Genomic DNA, 11,276 nt, shown 5'->3' with positions numbered 1-11,276 from the left:
TGATAACATCTGTGTCAGTTTCGAGTCAGTTTTGAATTATTTCCCCCATCATGGGTTATGTTTTCCTTATACTTTCTATGTTTGATAATCCTTATCAGATACCACCCATTGTGGTTACTACCATTTTGGGATACGTGATACTTTGCTTTCCTATAGCTGTTCTTAAGCTTTTCTCTGGGATGCAATTAAGTTGCTTGGGTATAGTTTGAGCCCTTCAGGTTTAGATTTCATAATTTGTGAGGTGGATCTGGAGCAGTGTTTGGTCTGTGGCTAATTATTTCCCACTGCTAAGACAATGCTCATGAGTATTCTGCCCAGTGTTCAAAAATTTGTTTTCTCCCTGGCTGGCTGGTGGGAGGGAACAGGTAATAGTCTTGACACTTGGTGAACACTGGGTGCTTTTCTCTGATCCTTTCAGATATTTTCGCCCGTCTGGCATTGAGTAGTATCTTCACATGCTGTCATGATCAATACTGTGTGAATATTGACAGAACCCCGTCCAGATCCCAGGATTCTCTCTCTGTACAGCTATCTCTGCTGGTTCTCTGTCCTGTAAACTCCAGCTGCCTTGCTATCCCTGGACTCTCATTTCCATCTTCTTGCCTAAAGGAGTCCACCAGCTTCTACCTGGGTTCTCCCTTCCTGTGCCACAGTCTGGAAACTCTCTCAAGACAGTGAGCTGGGGCAAAAATAGGGCTCCACTAATTTGTTTCCCATCTCTTGGAGGTCACTGTGCTTCATTGCCTGATAACCAACGTCTTGCAAACTGTCATTTAATACATTTTGCTGTTCTTGTTTGTGTGTGTTCATACTGGTTTCAGGCAGGTGGAAAAATGTGTCCACCTTAAGTCAAAAGCTGACTCCATCTTAAGCAGAAACAGTTTTCTTCCAGCAGTGTATCCTTGCCACGTATATTGAATAATCACAAAATGTTTTGCTGATGCAAAAGTGAGATGCTGGGAGGTTAAAGGCCTCACCACAGAGCCATCTCCCCGTGATGCTACCTCCTGGAGGAAGGGCATGCACTTTTCGTGTCTTTGCGAGAGAAGTTTTAGTGGAATCTTTCCATCCTGGCACGTTACTTGGCTATAATTACATTACAAATGCTAATGGGAGTTATAATCACAATTATGCTAATCTCTGTGTTTAGTGCCTACTGTTGCAAGCAATTATGGCCAATGAGCTCAATTTGTAAGTTAGCATTTATTAAAGTTAGCCACTGAAATATTCTTAGGCAGACTGCCTCTAACATTTTTGACTAAAGAGATTTACTTAAACAATTTCCTAATAGTGAATAAGTACTTACAAAAAGGCTTTTCATCTTCATTTTCCTTTGATGAAACAGAAAGGAAAACATGCCTGGAGTCAATGTTTTGGCCTGTCTATTAGATAACAAGGGCTCTGTGAAGTTCTTTAAAAATATTTCAGAGAAAGTTTTCTGAACAAACTGCCCAGCTCTGGCTCAGAGCTCTTACAGGAACTGTAGAGGAATTGATGAGGAGAAACCTCACATCCCAAATGGCAGCAAATAAGAGACTTGGCAGCCTGTGTAGGCAGTGGAAGACAATTAGGACAGGAAATTAAACACACACACGATCTCTTTATATTTACGTTTCATGCATTTATCTGGGAGTCCATCAAAAGCAGATATGTTAAATGGATGTAGAACTAGACAGGCAAGATTCTAAAGCGTAAATTTTTCTCATTGCTAGAAGGAGAACTGTAACTGAGATGGTCTTCAGGTCCTTTGCTTTTTCCAGGAGTTGATAATTTTCTGATCATCAACTCCAGGGTCCAAGACCTCATGCTGGCCTGAGCTTCCCAGGGCCCACTTTGGGGTACCCAGCAGGACTTACTACAGTGGAGGCTGGCATCTACCAACATGTGACCTTCTCTCCCAGTTTCTGTGCTCCATGTCTTTAAGTCCTGATGGTTCTTCTTGGTTTATCTGATCAACGAATACAAGGAAGGCACTGCTTGTATTGTGTGTGCGCTGTGGGGCACAGCCAGGAAATGCACAAGATAACCCCTGAGCACTTCCAGCCTGTGTCCTGCCCAGTGCACCTGCAAGGGGAGGGAAGAAAATCATAGAGCTGTTATTTATATTTATTTTTATTTCATTATTTTCTTATTTATATTTTATAACGTTTATAATATATTAGGTATAGTAATATGAACATGTGAGTCAAACATATATATGTACAATAATACACCCATCTAATTTATTCAGAGTTAACCCTAAACTTGCCCTAATTGTGTAAATCTCCTTTCTAGGTATTCTATCAATTTGCCGTCTTTTTTTTTTTTTTGAGACAGAGTCTCACTCTGTTGTCCAGGCTGGAGTGCAATGGTGCCCCCTTGGCTCACTGCAACCCCTGCCTCCTGAGTTCAAGCGATTCTCCTGCGTCAGCCTCCCAAGTAGCTGGGATTACAGGTGCATGCCACCATGCCCAGCTAATTTTTGTATTTTTAGTAGAGACGGGATTTCACCATGTTGGCCAGCCTGGTCTTGAACTCCTGACCTCAGGTGATCCACCCGCCTCGGCCTCCCAAAGTGCTGGGATTACAGGTGTGAGCCGCCACGCCTGGCCAATTTGTCTTGTTGAAGACAGCTCTGTCAGAGCCTCTGAACCTGTGCCAATCTGGGTTTCTGGCTCTCTGGGTTTGCCGTATACCTGTCGCCTTATGCTGTCTCTTGGCCAACATTTGGGAATGATCGTTGCTTCTTTCTCTCTTTAGTTGCATGGATCTCGTATCTTCCTTTCTCTGGGTATATTTCTGGCATATCTAGCTTCCTGAGAAAAGAGTAAAAGGAAGGTGTGGTGTTATGATATATATCGGTTTTTGTCCCCAGTTCCTGGCTCATAAGTCCCATAGCCCTTGTTAGTCATTTGTTATAATTCTGGTTTGTGTTAGGCCTCAGGAAACAGAATCTCTCCAACCTTCTCCTGCCCTCCTTTCACCTGCCCCAAGGCAGGACTCTAATCTTCCCCACCTTTCTGATGTGGGTCTTTAGATTCTCCTCAGAAAGGGTCCCACCCAATACCCTGGGGGAAGGCCTGCTGACATGAAGTTTGACGAAAAATCCAAGAAGACAGGGTTCAGTGAGCTTCTGGGTGGCTGAACACAGGGAATTTTCTGGAGGGTGGCACCCAGGGAGGGCATGGAAGCTCTGCACCCCTTCTGTCCTACCTCACCCTATGCATCTCTTCATCTGTATCCTTTGTAATACCTTTTATAATAAACCAGTAAATGTAAGTAAGTGTTTCTTTCAGTCCTGTGATTTGCTCCCGCAAATTAATCCAACCCATAGAGGAGGTGGTGGGAACCCCAACTTGAAGCCCATTGATCAGAAATTCCAGAGGCCAGGCATGGTGGCTCACATTTGTAATCTCAGCACTTTGGGAGGCCGAGGTGGGTAGATCACTTGAGGTCAGGAGTTTGAGACCAGCCTGGCCAACATGGTGAAACCTGGTCTCTACTAAAAATACAAAAATTAGCTGGGTGTGGTGGTGGGCACCTGTAGTCCCAGCTACTTGGGAGTCTGAATCAGGAGAATCACTCAAACCTGGGAGATGGAGGTTGCAGTGAGCTGAGATCATGCCACTGCACTGCAGCCTGGGTGACAGAGGGAGACTCCATCTCAAAAAATAAAAAAATAAAATAAAAAGAAGTTGCAGAGACCTGGATTTGCAACTGGAGGAGGGTCAGTCTTGTGGACTGAGCCCCCAGCCTGTGGGATCTGACATTATCTCTAGGTAGACAGTGTGGGAACTGAATTGGAGGACACCCAGCTGGTGTCCACATATTTGTTACAGAAGTCTTCTGTGTTGATGATTGTTGTGGTGGTGTGAGTAGAGGGGAAATGTGGTATGAGTTTTTCTCTACACAGAAGGAATCCTTAAAGACTTTGTACATTTGAAAAAAAAACTTTGGTGTTTTTTCACATTTAATCAATAATTTGGCTGGATATGGAAATCACTTTCCCTTAGAAATTTGAAGGCATTGCTCCCTTCTCCTCTAGCTTCTAGTTGTTGTTGAGGAAATTGAGGCCATTCTGATTCTTGATCTTTTGGATAACACCTCTTTTATTTCTCTTTTCGTGTTGGAAATTTGTCAGATGTTTTCCACACATTCCCTCTGAAGAGTAACCACCATGATGACTTCTTGCACCTCCGGCCCTTGGTGAATGTTTTATGGTAGAATCACAGGGTATGTGCCCTTTTGTGCCTGGCTTCCTTCACTTATCATCCTGTTTGTGAGGTGCATCGCAGTGTACAGCAGTGACTACTCAGTCTCACTGTGGTATGAAAATCTATTGTAGGCTGGGCATGGTGGCTCATGCCTGTAATCCCAGTACTTTGGGAGGCTGAGGTGGGTGGACCACAAGGTCAAGAGTTCGAGACCAGCCTGGCCAACATGGTGAAACCCCATCTTTACCAAATACAAAAATTAGCCGGGCATGGTGGCAGGTGCCTGTAATCCCAGCTACTCAGGATGGTGAGGCAGGAAAATCCCTTGAGCCTGGGAGGCAGAGTTTGCAGTGAGCTGAGATCAAGCCGTTGTACTCCAGCCTGGGCAACAGACAGAGCAAGACTACATCTCAAAAAAAAAAAAAAAAAATGCAATTGTAGAATAAAGCACAGTGTATATATTCCAAATGTCCATTGTGTGTATCATCTTATATTTGTTTTATGGATTCAATATATTGTCTTGTCTTTCTGACAATATTAATATTAATTAAGCCCAGCATGGTAGCTCATGCCTATAATCCCAACACTTTGGGAGGCCGAGGCAGCAGGATAGTTTGGAGCCAGGAGTTCGAGACCAGCCTGGGCAACAAAGTAAGACTCCATCTCTACAAAAATGAAAATAAATTAGCCAGGCGTAGTGGTACCTAAATGTAGTCCCAGCTACTCAGAGGGCCTGAGGTGGGAGGATTGCTTGAGCCAAGGGGTTCGAGCCTGCAGTGAGCTATGATAATGCCACTGCTTTCCAGCCTGGGTGACAGAGTGAGACCCTGTCTTGAACAACAACAATAAAAAAATCAGGTGATTTTTTCCTTAGCTCCTGTGTAGTCTTTATTTCCTAAGTTACTTCTAAAAACTGGTTTAAGTCTTTCCTGTGCTTTCCTCAAATGTCTGGTAATCCTTGGCTTTCTACTTTTATTTATGCTTGAGGCTCTAAAAAGTTGATTGCTAGAGCTCTGTGCTCATGAGTGGGTCTCTAACTGTGGCATTTGTAGGGTGATCTGACTACATTATTTTCTTGGAAGACATCCTTAGTGTTGGTATCTTTAATTTTTTCTCCCTCTCTTGAGCTAATTGTATTACTCAGGAAATAAACATTTAAGCTAAGGTATAATCTAAGACTCCCAACAGTTTGAGAGCCAACTGGGAGAGGAAGACTGGAGAAACTCAACTTTGGTACTGAAACTGCCTTTGCAAAATTATGACTGAGACAGTGAAAGAGATTTAACGTCATGACTCCATCTTGCTTCTAACGTCCAAGCTGTCCTTGTTCATTCCTGGGTGTAGGCTGAGCTAACTTTGGGAGAAACTTAGTTTATAGTTTATAGTTTAGACTGGGCGTGGTGGCTCATGCCTGTAATCCCAGCTACTCGGGAGACTGAGGCAGGAGAATCACTTGAACTGGGGAGGTGGAAGTTGCAGTGAGCCGAGATCACGCCATTGCACTCCAGTATGGGAAACAAGAGTGAAACTCCATCTCAAAAAAAAAAAAAAAAAAAAAAAAAAAGCAGGCTAACAGATGAGCTGTTTTATGTTTTAAAAAGATTTAAAAAGATAAGAATGTTTTGTCATTGTGGTGAAATGTATTCTGTCTCTCTCTCTCTCTTGCCCACATGATCATTAATTTCTTTCTGCAGAGTTCACCTTGAATGCAAGTTTGAACACATCTCTCTGATCCTGCCATATGTTTTCTTGGTTGTTGCCATGATTTCATTAGCTATTGTAGAGTTTAGAACCAGCTGATGCTCTAAAAGTGATTTCTGATGCTGGAACTTATAAGATACAACTACCTTTAACTTTATTTAAAAATTAGAATCTATGTAGAGAAGACAGGCATGCAGGTGTTAACTCTTTCCTATCCTATAATACTGGGAATGGCAAATGGAATGAGTTGATTTTTTCCCCCCAATCCCAGTGGCCAAAACTGAGCACAACTGAACAACTAAAAAATGAGCCGGGAGTACTGTAGAATTGCATAATCAAGGCAAGCAATTAATATTAATAGTGTGATCTTTACAGTTTTGACAATGTGAAATAAACTTAGTAATTTTTTTTTGTTTTGTTTTGGTTTTTGAGACGTAGTCTCGTTCTCTGGCCAGGCTGGAGTGCAGTGGCACAATCTCAGTTCACTGCAACCTCCACCTCCTGAGTTCAAGTGATTCTCCTGCCTCAGCCTCCTGAGTAGCTGGGATTACAGGCACATGCCACCAGGCCAAGCTAATATTTCTATTTTCAGCAGAGATCGGGTTTCACCATCTTGGCTAGGCTGGTCTTGAACTCCTGGCCTCAAGTGCTTCAGCCACCTCGGCCTCCCAAAGTGCTGGGATTACAGGCACGAGCCACTGTGTCTGGCCGGCAAGCCGACTTTAAAGACAGGGAAAGTATACTGATAATATAGGACAGGATTTCTTGCTTCAGGACCAGTTATTGTATTTCGGATTCTTGACGCATTTCTGCACCATGCATAAATAATCCACCTATCGGTCATAAATTGACTCTATTAAGAATAGTATAATAAATCAATGAAATAAAAACAAAGAAATCCACAATCATACACTTTTCATGAGACTATCCTAAGGAAATGAGAGGGTTGTTATCTGGCCAGGTGAAGTTAGAGCTATCATGAGATGCCTCGAATGCAATGTGAGATGCACTAACAAATGCAGCAATTCAGAATTATTGCAGCGACTGGGAACCAGCCACTTTTGCCAGAAATGCTGTCACATCAGGTGGGGAATACTTTGCTCTTTTTTTTTTTTTGAGACAGAGTCTCGCTCTGTTGCCCAGGCTGGAGTGCAGTAGTGTGATCTGTGCTCACTGCAACCTCTGCTTCCTGGGTTCAAACAATTCTGTCTCAGCCTCCCGAGTAGGTGGGATTACAGATGCTCACCACCACGCCTTGCTAATTTTTGTATTTTTAATAGAGACGGGGTTTTACCATGTTGGCCAGGCTGGTCTCGAACTCCTGACCTCAGGTGATCCACCCGCCTCGGCCTCCCACAGTGCTGGGATTACAGGTGTGAGCCACTGCACCTTGTCATCACTTTGCTCTTTTCTACAGATCAAGTGACCTTTCAGGACGTGAAAGGTCCTCATGCTTTTTAGGGTCAACTGGGCACCCCTGGCTGAGGCACATTCCAGCAGACTAAAGTCAAGTTGTCTTTCACCTCAGCACACAACCAAGAGAACAAGTCCTGGCATCATGAATGTGACACGGCTGTCCTTGTGTTTGGGGAAAAAAAAAAAAAAAAGAATTGAATCTGGGCCCGTTAATAATGCAGTCCACTGGTTTGTGCCCAAGACGTTGAATCTGAGAGTAGTGGCCATTTCCGAAAGATGATCTGAGCCTAAAGGAACTACATAACCTTTCCCCCTGCTTGTCTTTGAACACCCAGTTACCTTGAAGGCACCTCTTTATACCAGCAGCAACACCCCAGTCTCCATTCACAAATTATCTCCGATGCAGCCTCCCTGGGAAAACTTAAAAGCCTATTTAACAAGAGGAGCCTGCTGCCAAGAAGTTGGCTTGGGAGAATGGCGGTAATTAAATGATGTTAATATTTAGGCTCTTGCCGGTATAACAAAGCCTCCTTTCTTTGTCTCAGGTGGGGACATGTTAGCACATTGCCTCTGTCTGGGAAAGGAGGCGAGCAAGGGAGGAAAGAGACTATTGTGGGGGTGTGAGAAAGGGGAAGAGGGGAGCAGCGAGGCAGGGAGGGGAGGCTGACTTCTGAGATCTGAAAGAAGAGATTGATGCTGGGAGAGAGAGAAGCTTAATGTTGATATTCATCAGAGATGAGCCCCTTGGCATTGCAGCCTGAGACTTATCAGAAAAGGTGAGAAGGAACAAAGCTACCTTCTTTATTAAATGGTTTATTGTCTGTGAGAGGAGGGGCAGGGAGCAGTGCAGGGTTTCGGGGAGAGGCCAAGGGAAAGAAGAATAAAGAGAACTGTCCTAGGAATTTCGCACTTTGTACTTGGCTAGAGCCAGGGGGCTGCTAAATTCTCAGCAGTAGCCTCAGTTCCAGTCTTGCAGTGGTGGGAAGAAAGGACTGGGAAGATGGAAATTGGAGTTCCAATAACCAGCATTTCCTCTTTCTAGTTGTGTGATCCCTTGTGAGTTGTGAAACAATCGATCACATCTCTAGGAATGGGGAGTTGCCCCTCGCTGGCCAGACTCCCCCGCTGCCATGCGCACTAACAGAGGGTGACCCTGCCATCCTGTTGATCTGGGTGCATGAACACGTCTGTGCTGTTTGGTCTGCTCCAGCGTGTGCTTGTCTCATGGTTTGAGTTGATCCAGAGGTCGGTGTGATGGATGTATCCTGCAGATCTAATAAATAAGTAAATTCGTGCCACTTCCTTCAGCTAAAGCAATTTCATCTGTTCAGCCCACAAAGAGGATAAATGGAATGCACAGCTCAGGGCTCAGGGCCAGGGTTCCAAACATGTGGGAAAGAGCCTGTATTCCTCGTTCACTGCTGCCTGAGTTGGATAGACTGCATCTAGGAAGCCTGAATCCAGATCAATCTCTCTCTCTCTCTCTCTCGTTCTCTCTCTCTCTCTCTCTCTGTTAGAATTTAACTCTGGATGAGACGATCTGAACCTTAGAGGATTATTGTGCAGTCAAAGACCAGGTTGCTGTTTGCAGCTTCTTTCAAGATTCTCTGTGTTGGAGTTAAGAATGAGTAGGGTGGTGGGGCAAGAAAAGAGGAGAGACATTTAGCTAGAGCATCTTCTTTTACTGAAGAAAAATACATTTGACCTGGCCTTGGTTTCGCATCCAGGATTGCTTACTTTTTGTTTAAGCATGGGAAAAAGAAGTTGGAAAATTCCACCATTGGAGGACTAGGGTAGGGATGAGGAGGTATAAAGAAAAGAGGAAGCAGTGGGTCCTTCCTTATGCTTCAATTATTGTATTTTTTTCTGATTATAAATGTAGAGAATATTATAGAGAAATTATAAAATATAGAAGAGTCCAAGGAAGGAATTTAAGACCCTCATAATAGCAACATTAAAGGATAAACACTGATATATTTTGGATATTTGTCCCTGCCCAAATCTCGTGTTGAATTGAAATCCCCAATTCTGGAAGGAGGGCCTAGTGGGAGGTGTTTGGGTTGTGAAGGCGAATTTCTCATGGTTTGGTGCTGTCTTTGAGAGAGTGAGTGAATTCTCATGAGATCTGGTTGTTGTCTTTGAGATAGTGAGTGAGTTATTGTGAGATCTGGTTGTTTAAGAGTGTGAGGCACCTCCTCTTGCTCTCTCTCTTGCTCTTGCTCTAACCATGTGATGCATCTGTTCCCACTTCACATTCTACCATGAGTAAAACCTCCCTGAGGCCTCCCCAGAAGCCGACCAGATGCTGGCATCATACTGGTACAGCCTACAGAACTGTGAGCCAATTGAACCTCTTTTCCTTATAAATTACCTGGTATTCATTGGTATTTCTTTATAGCAATGCAATAATGGCCTAATAAAAAGAGTATTAACCTTTTGGAGAATCTCATCATTTTATTACAGTTTTATATGCTGCTTTTTTTTTTCCTCCTAGTAAGAATTTTGTGGGAATCTTCCAAGGACATTGCAAAATCTGCAAAATCATGTTTTTTTAAAAAGCAGTTGATTAGTACTTCACTGATGGATAAAATATAATTTATTTAAGCATTTCCGCATGCTGGGCACTAAGGCTGCTTTCTTTCCCGTTACACAAGAAAAGCTCCAATGTACACCTTTGTACACACATTGTGTTTGTGCAAATACATAATTATTTTTTGAAAATGTGTTCTTAGAAGAATTATTAAACTAATTCTTGATTCTCTTCCAAATCCTAGCAGGCAGAAGTGTTTTGGAGAACAGCCTTAGCATTACCCAGAGGGGCTCTAACAGCTCAGCTTTGGAACAGAGGGCATCTCATGTGCTTCTCAGGCTCACTTGAGTGCAGGTGTGTGTGTGTGTGCTATGTGTTTGTGTGTGCGCTGTGTGTTTGTGTGTGCTTTGTGTTTTGTGTGTGTGCTGTGTGTTTGTGGTAGGTATGTATGATGTTTTGTGTGATGTGTGGTGTATGTGTGTGCATGGTGCATGGTGTGTTTGTGTGGTGTGTGTGGTTTGTGTGTGTGGTGTGTGTATTTGGTGTGTCTGTGTGGTGTGCAAGGTGTGTTTTTGTGGTGTGTGTATAGTGTGTGTAGTATGTAGTGTATGTAGTATGTGTGTTTATGTGTGTGTGTGATGTGTGTATATCATATGTGTGGTATGTGGTGTGTGTACTGTGTGTGGTGTGTATGTGTGTGTGATGTGTGTATATGGTGTGTGTGGTGTGTGGCATGTGTGGTATGTGTGCATTTGTGTTGCTATGTGGTGTGTGTGGTATATGTGTATTTGTGTGTGGTTTGTGTGGTGTGTGTGGTTTGTGTGTGGTGCATGTGATATGTGTGTTTGATGTGTGTGTATGTGGTGCATATGTGTGTTTTTTGTGTGTGTGCTAGTGTGTGTTTGGGTAGGAAAGAAGAAGGTGCTGTAGCCTTGCATCAGGTGGTCCCTTGAATTTCTGTGACCTCTGACTTGCCTGGATTCTGGAACAAATCTCCCATAGCTGTGCACCTCCTCAGAGTGAGTGGATGATCCCCTGAGGTGTGAACCCCACCCCCGAGATGTGACCCTCCCTGAAATGTGGACCCCTGTGGTGTGATCCCCTGAGGTGTGAATTCCTGCAGTGTGATCCTGTGAGGTGTGATCCCCTGAGGTGTGAACCCCTGTAGTGTGATCCTCTGAGGTGTGATCCCCTGAGGTGTGAACCCCTTAGGTGTGATCCCCTGAGATGTGAACCCCTGTGGTGTGATCCTCTGAGGTTTGAACCCCTGTGGTATGATCCCCTGAGGTATGATCCCCTGAGGTGTGAACCCCTGTGGTGTGATTCCCCTGAGGTGTGAATCCCTGAGTTGTGAATCCTTGCGGTGTTATCACCTGAGGTATGAACCCTGAAGTGTGATCTCCTGGGGTGCTAACCCCTGTGGTGTGATTGCCCTA

General features: G+C 43.9%; 1 long non-coding RNA gene across 1 annotated transcript in view; it reads right to left on the bottom strand.

The window, feature by feature from the left end:
- Positions 1-1,600: 1,600 nt before the first annotated feature.
- The window catches only part of LOC107976231 (uncharacterized), a 37,203-nt gene continuing 27,527 nt past the window's right edge, over positions 1,601-11,276 (bottom strand). Inside the window, exons 3-4 of the long non-coding RNA XR_001720007.4 lie at positions 2,676-2,795; positions 1,601-2,064 (exon numbers count right to left, since the gene is read on the bottom strand). This is a non-coding gene — a long non-coding RNA (uncharacterized LOC107976231). The remainder of the gene's footprint in view (positions 2,065-2,675; positions 2,796-11,276) is intronic.

The sequence above is a fragment of the Pan troglodytes genome, chromosome 7 (assembly GCF_028858775.2).
Source record: "Pan troglodytes isolate AG18354 chromosome 7, NHGRI_mPanTro3-v2.0_pri, whole genome shotgun sequence".
NCBI classification, from domain to species: Eukaryota; Metazoa; Chordata; class Mammalia; order Primates; family Hominidae; genus Pan; species Pan troglodytes.
This window is presented reverse-complemented; position numbering and strand designations above follow the sequence as displayed.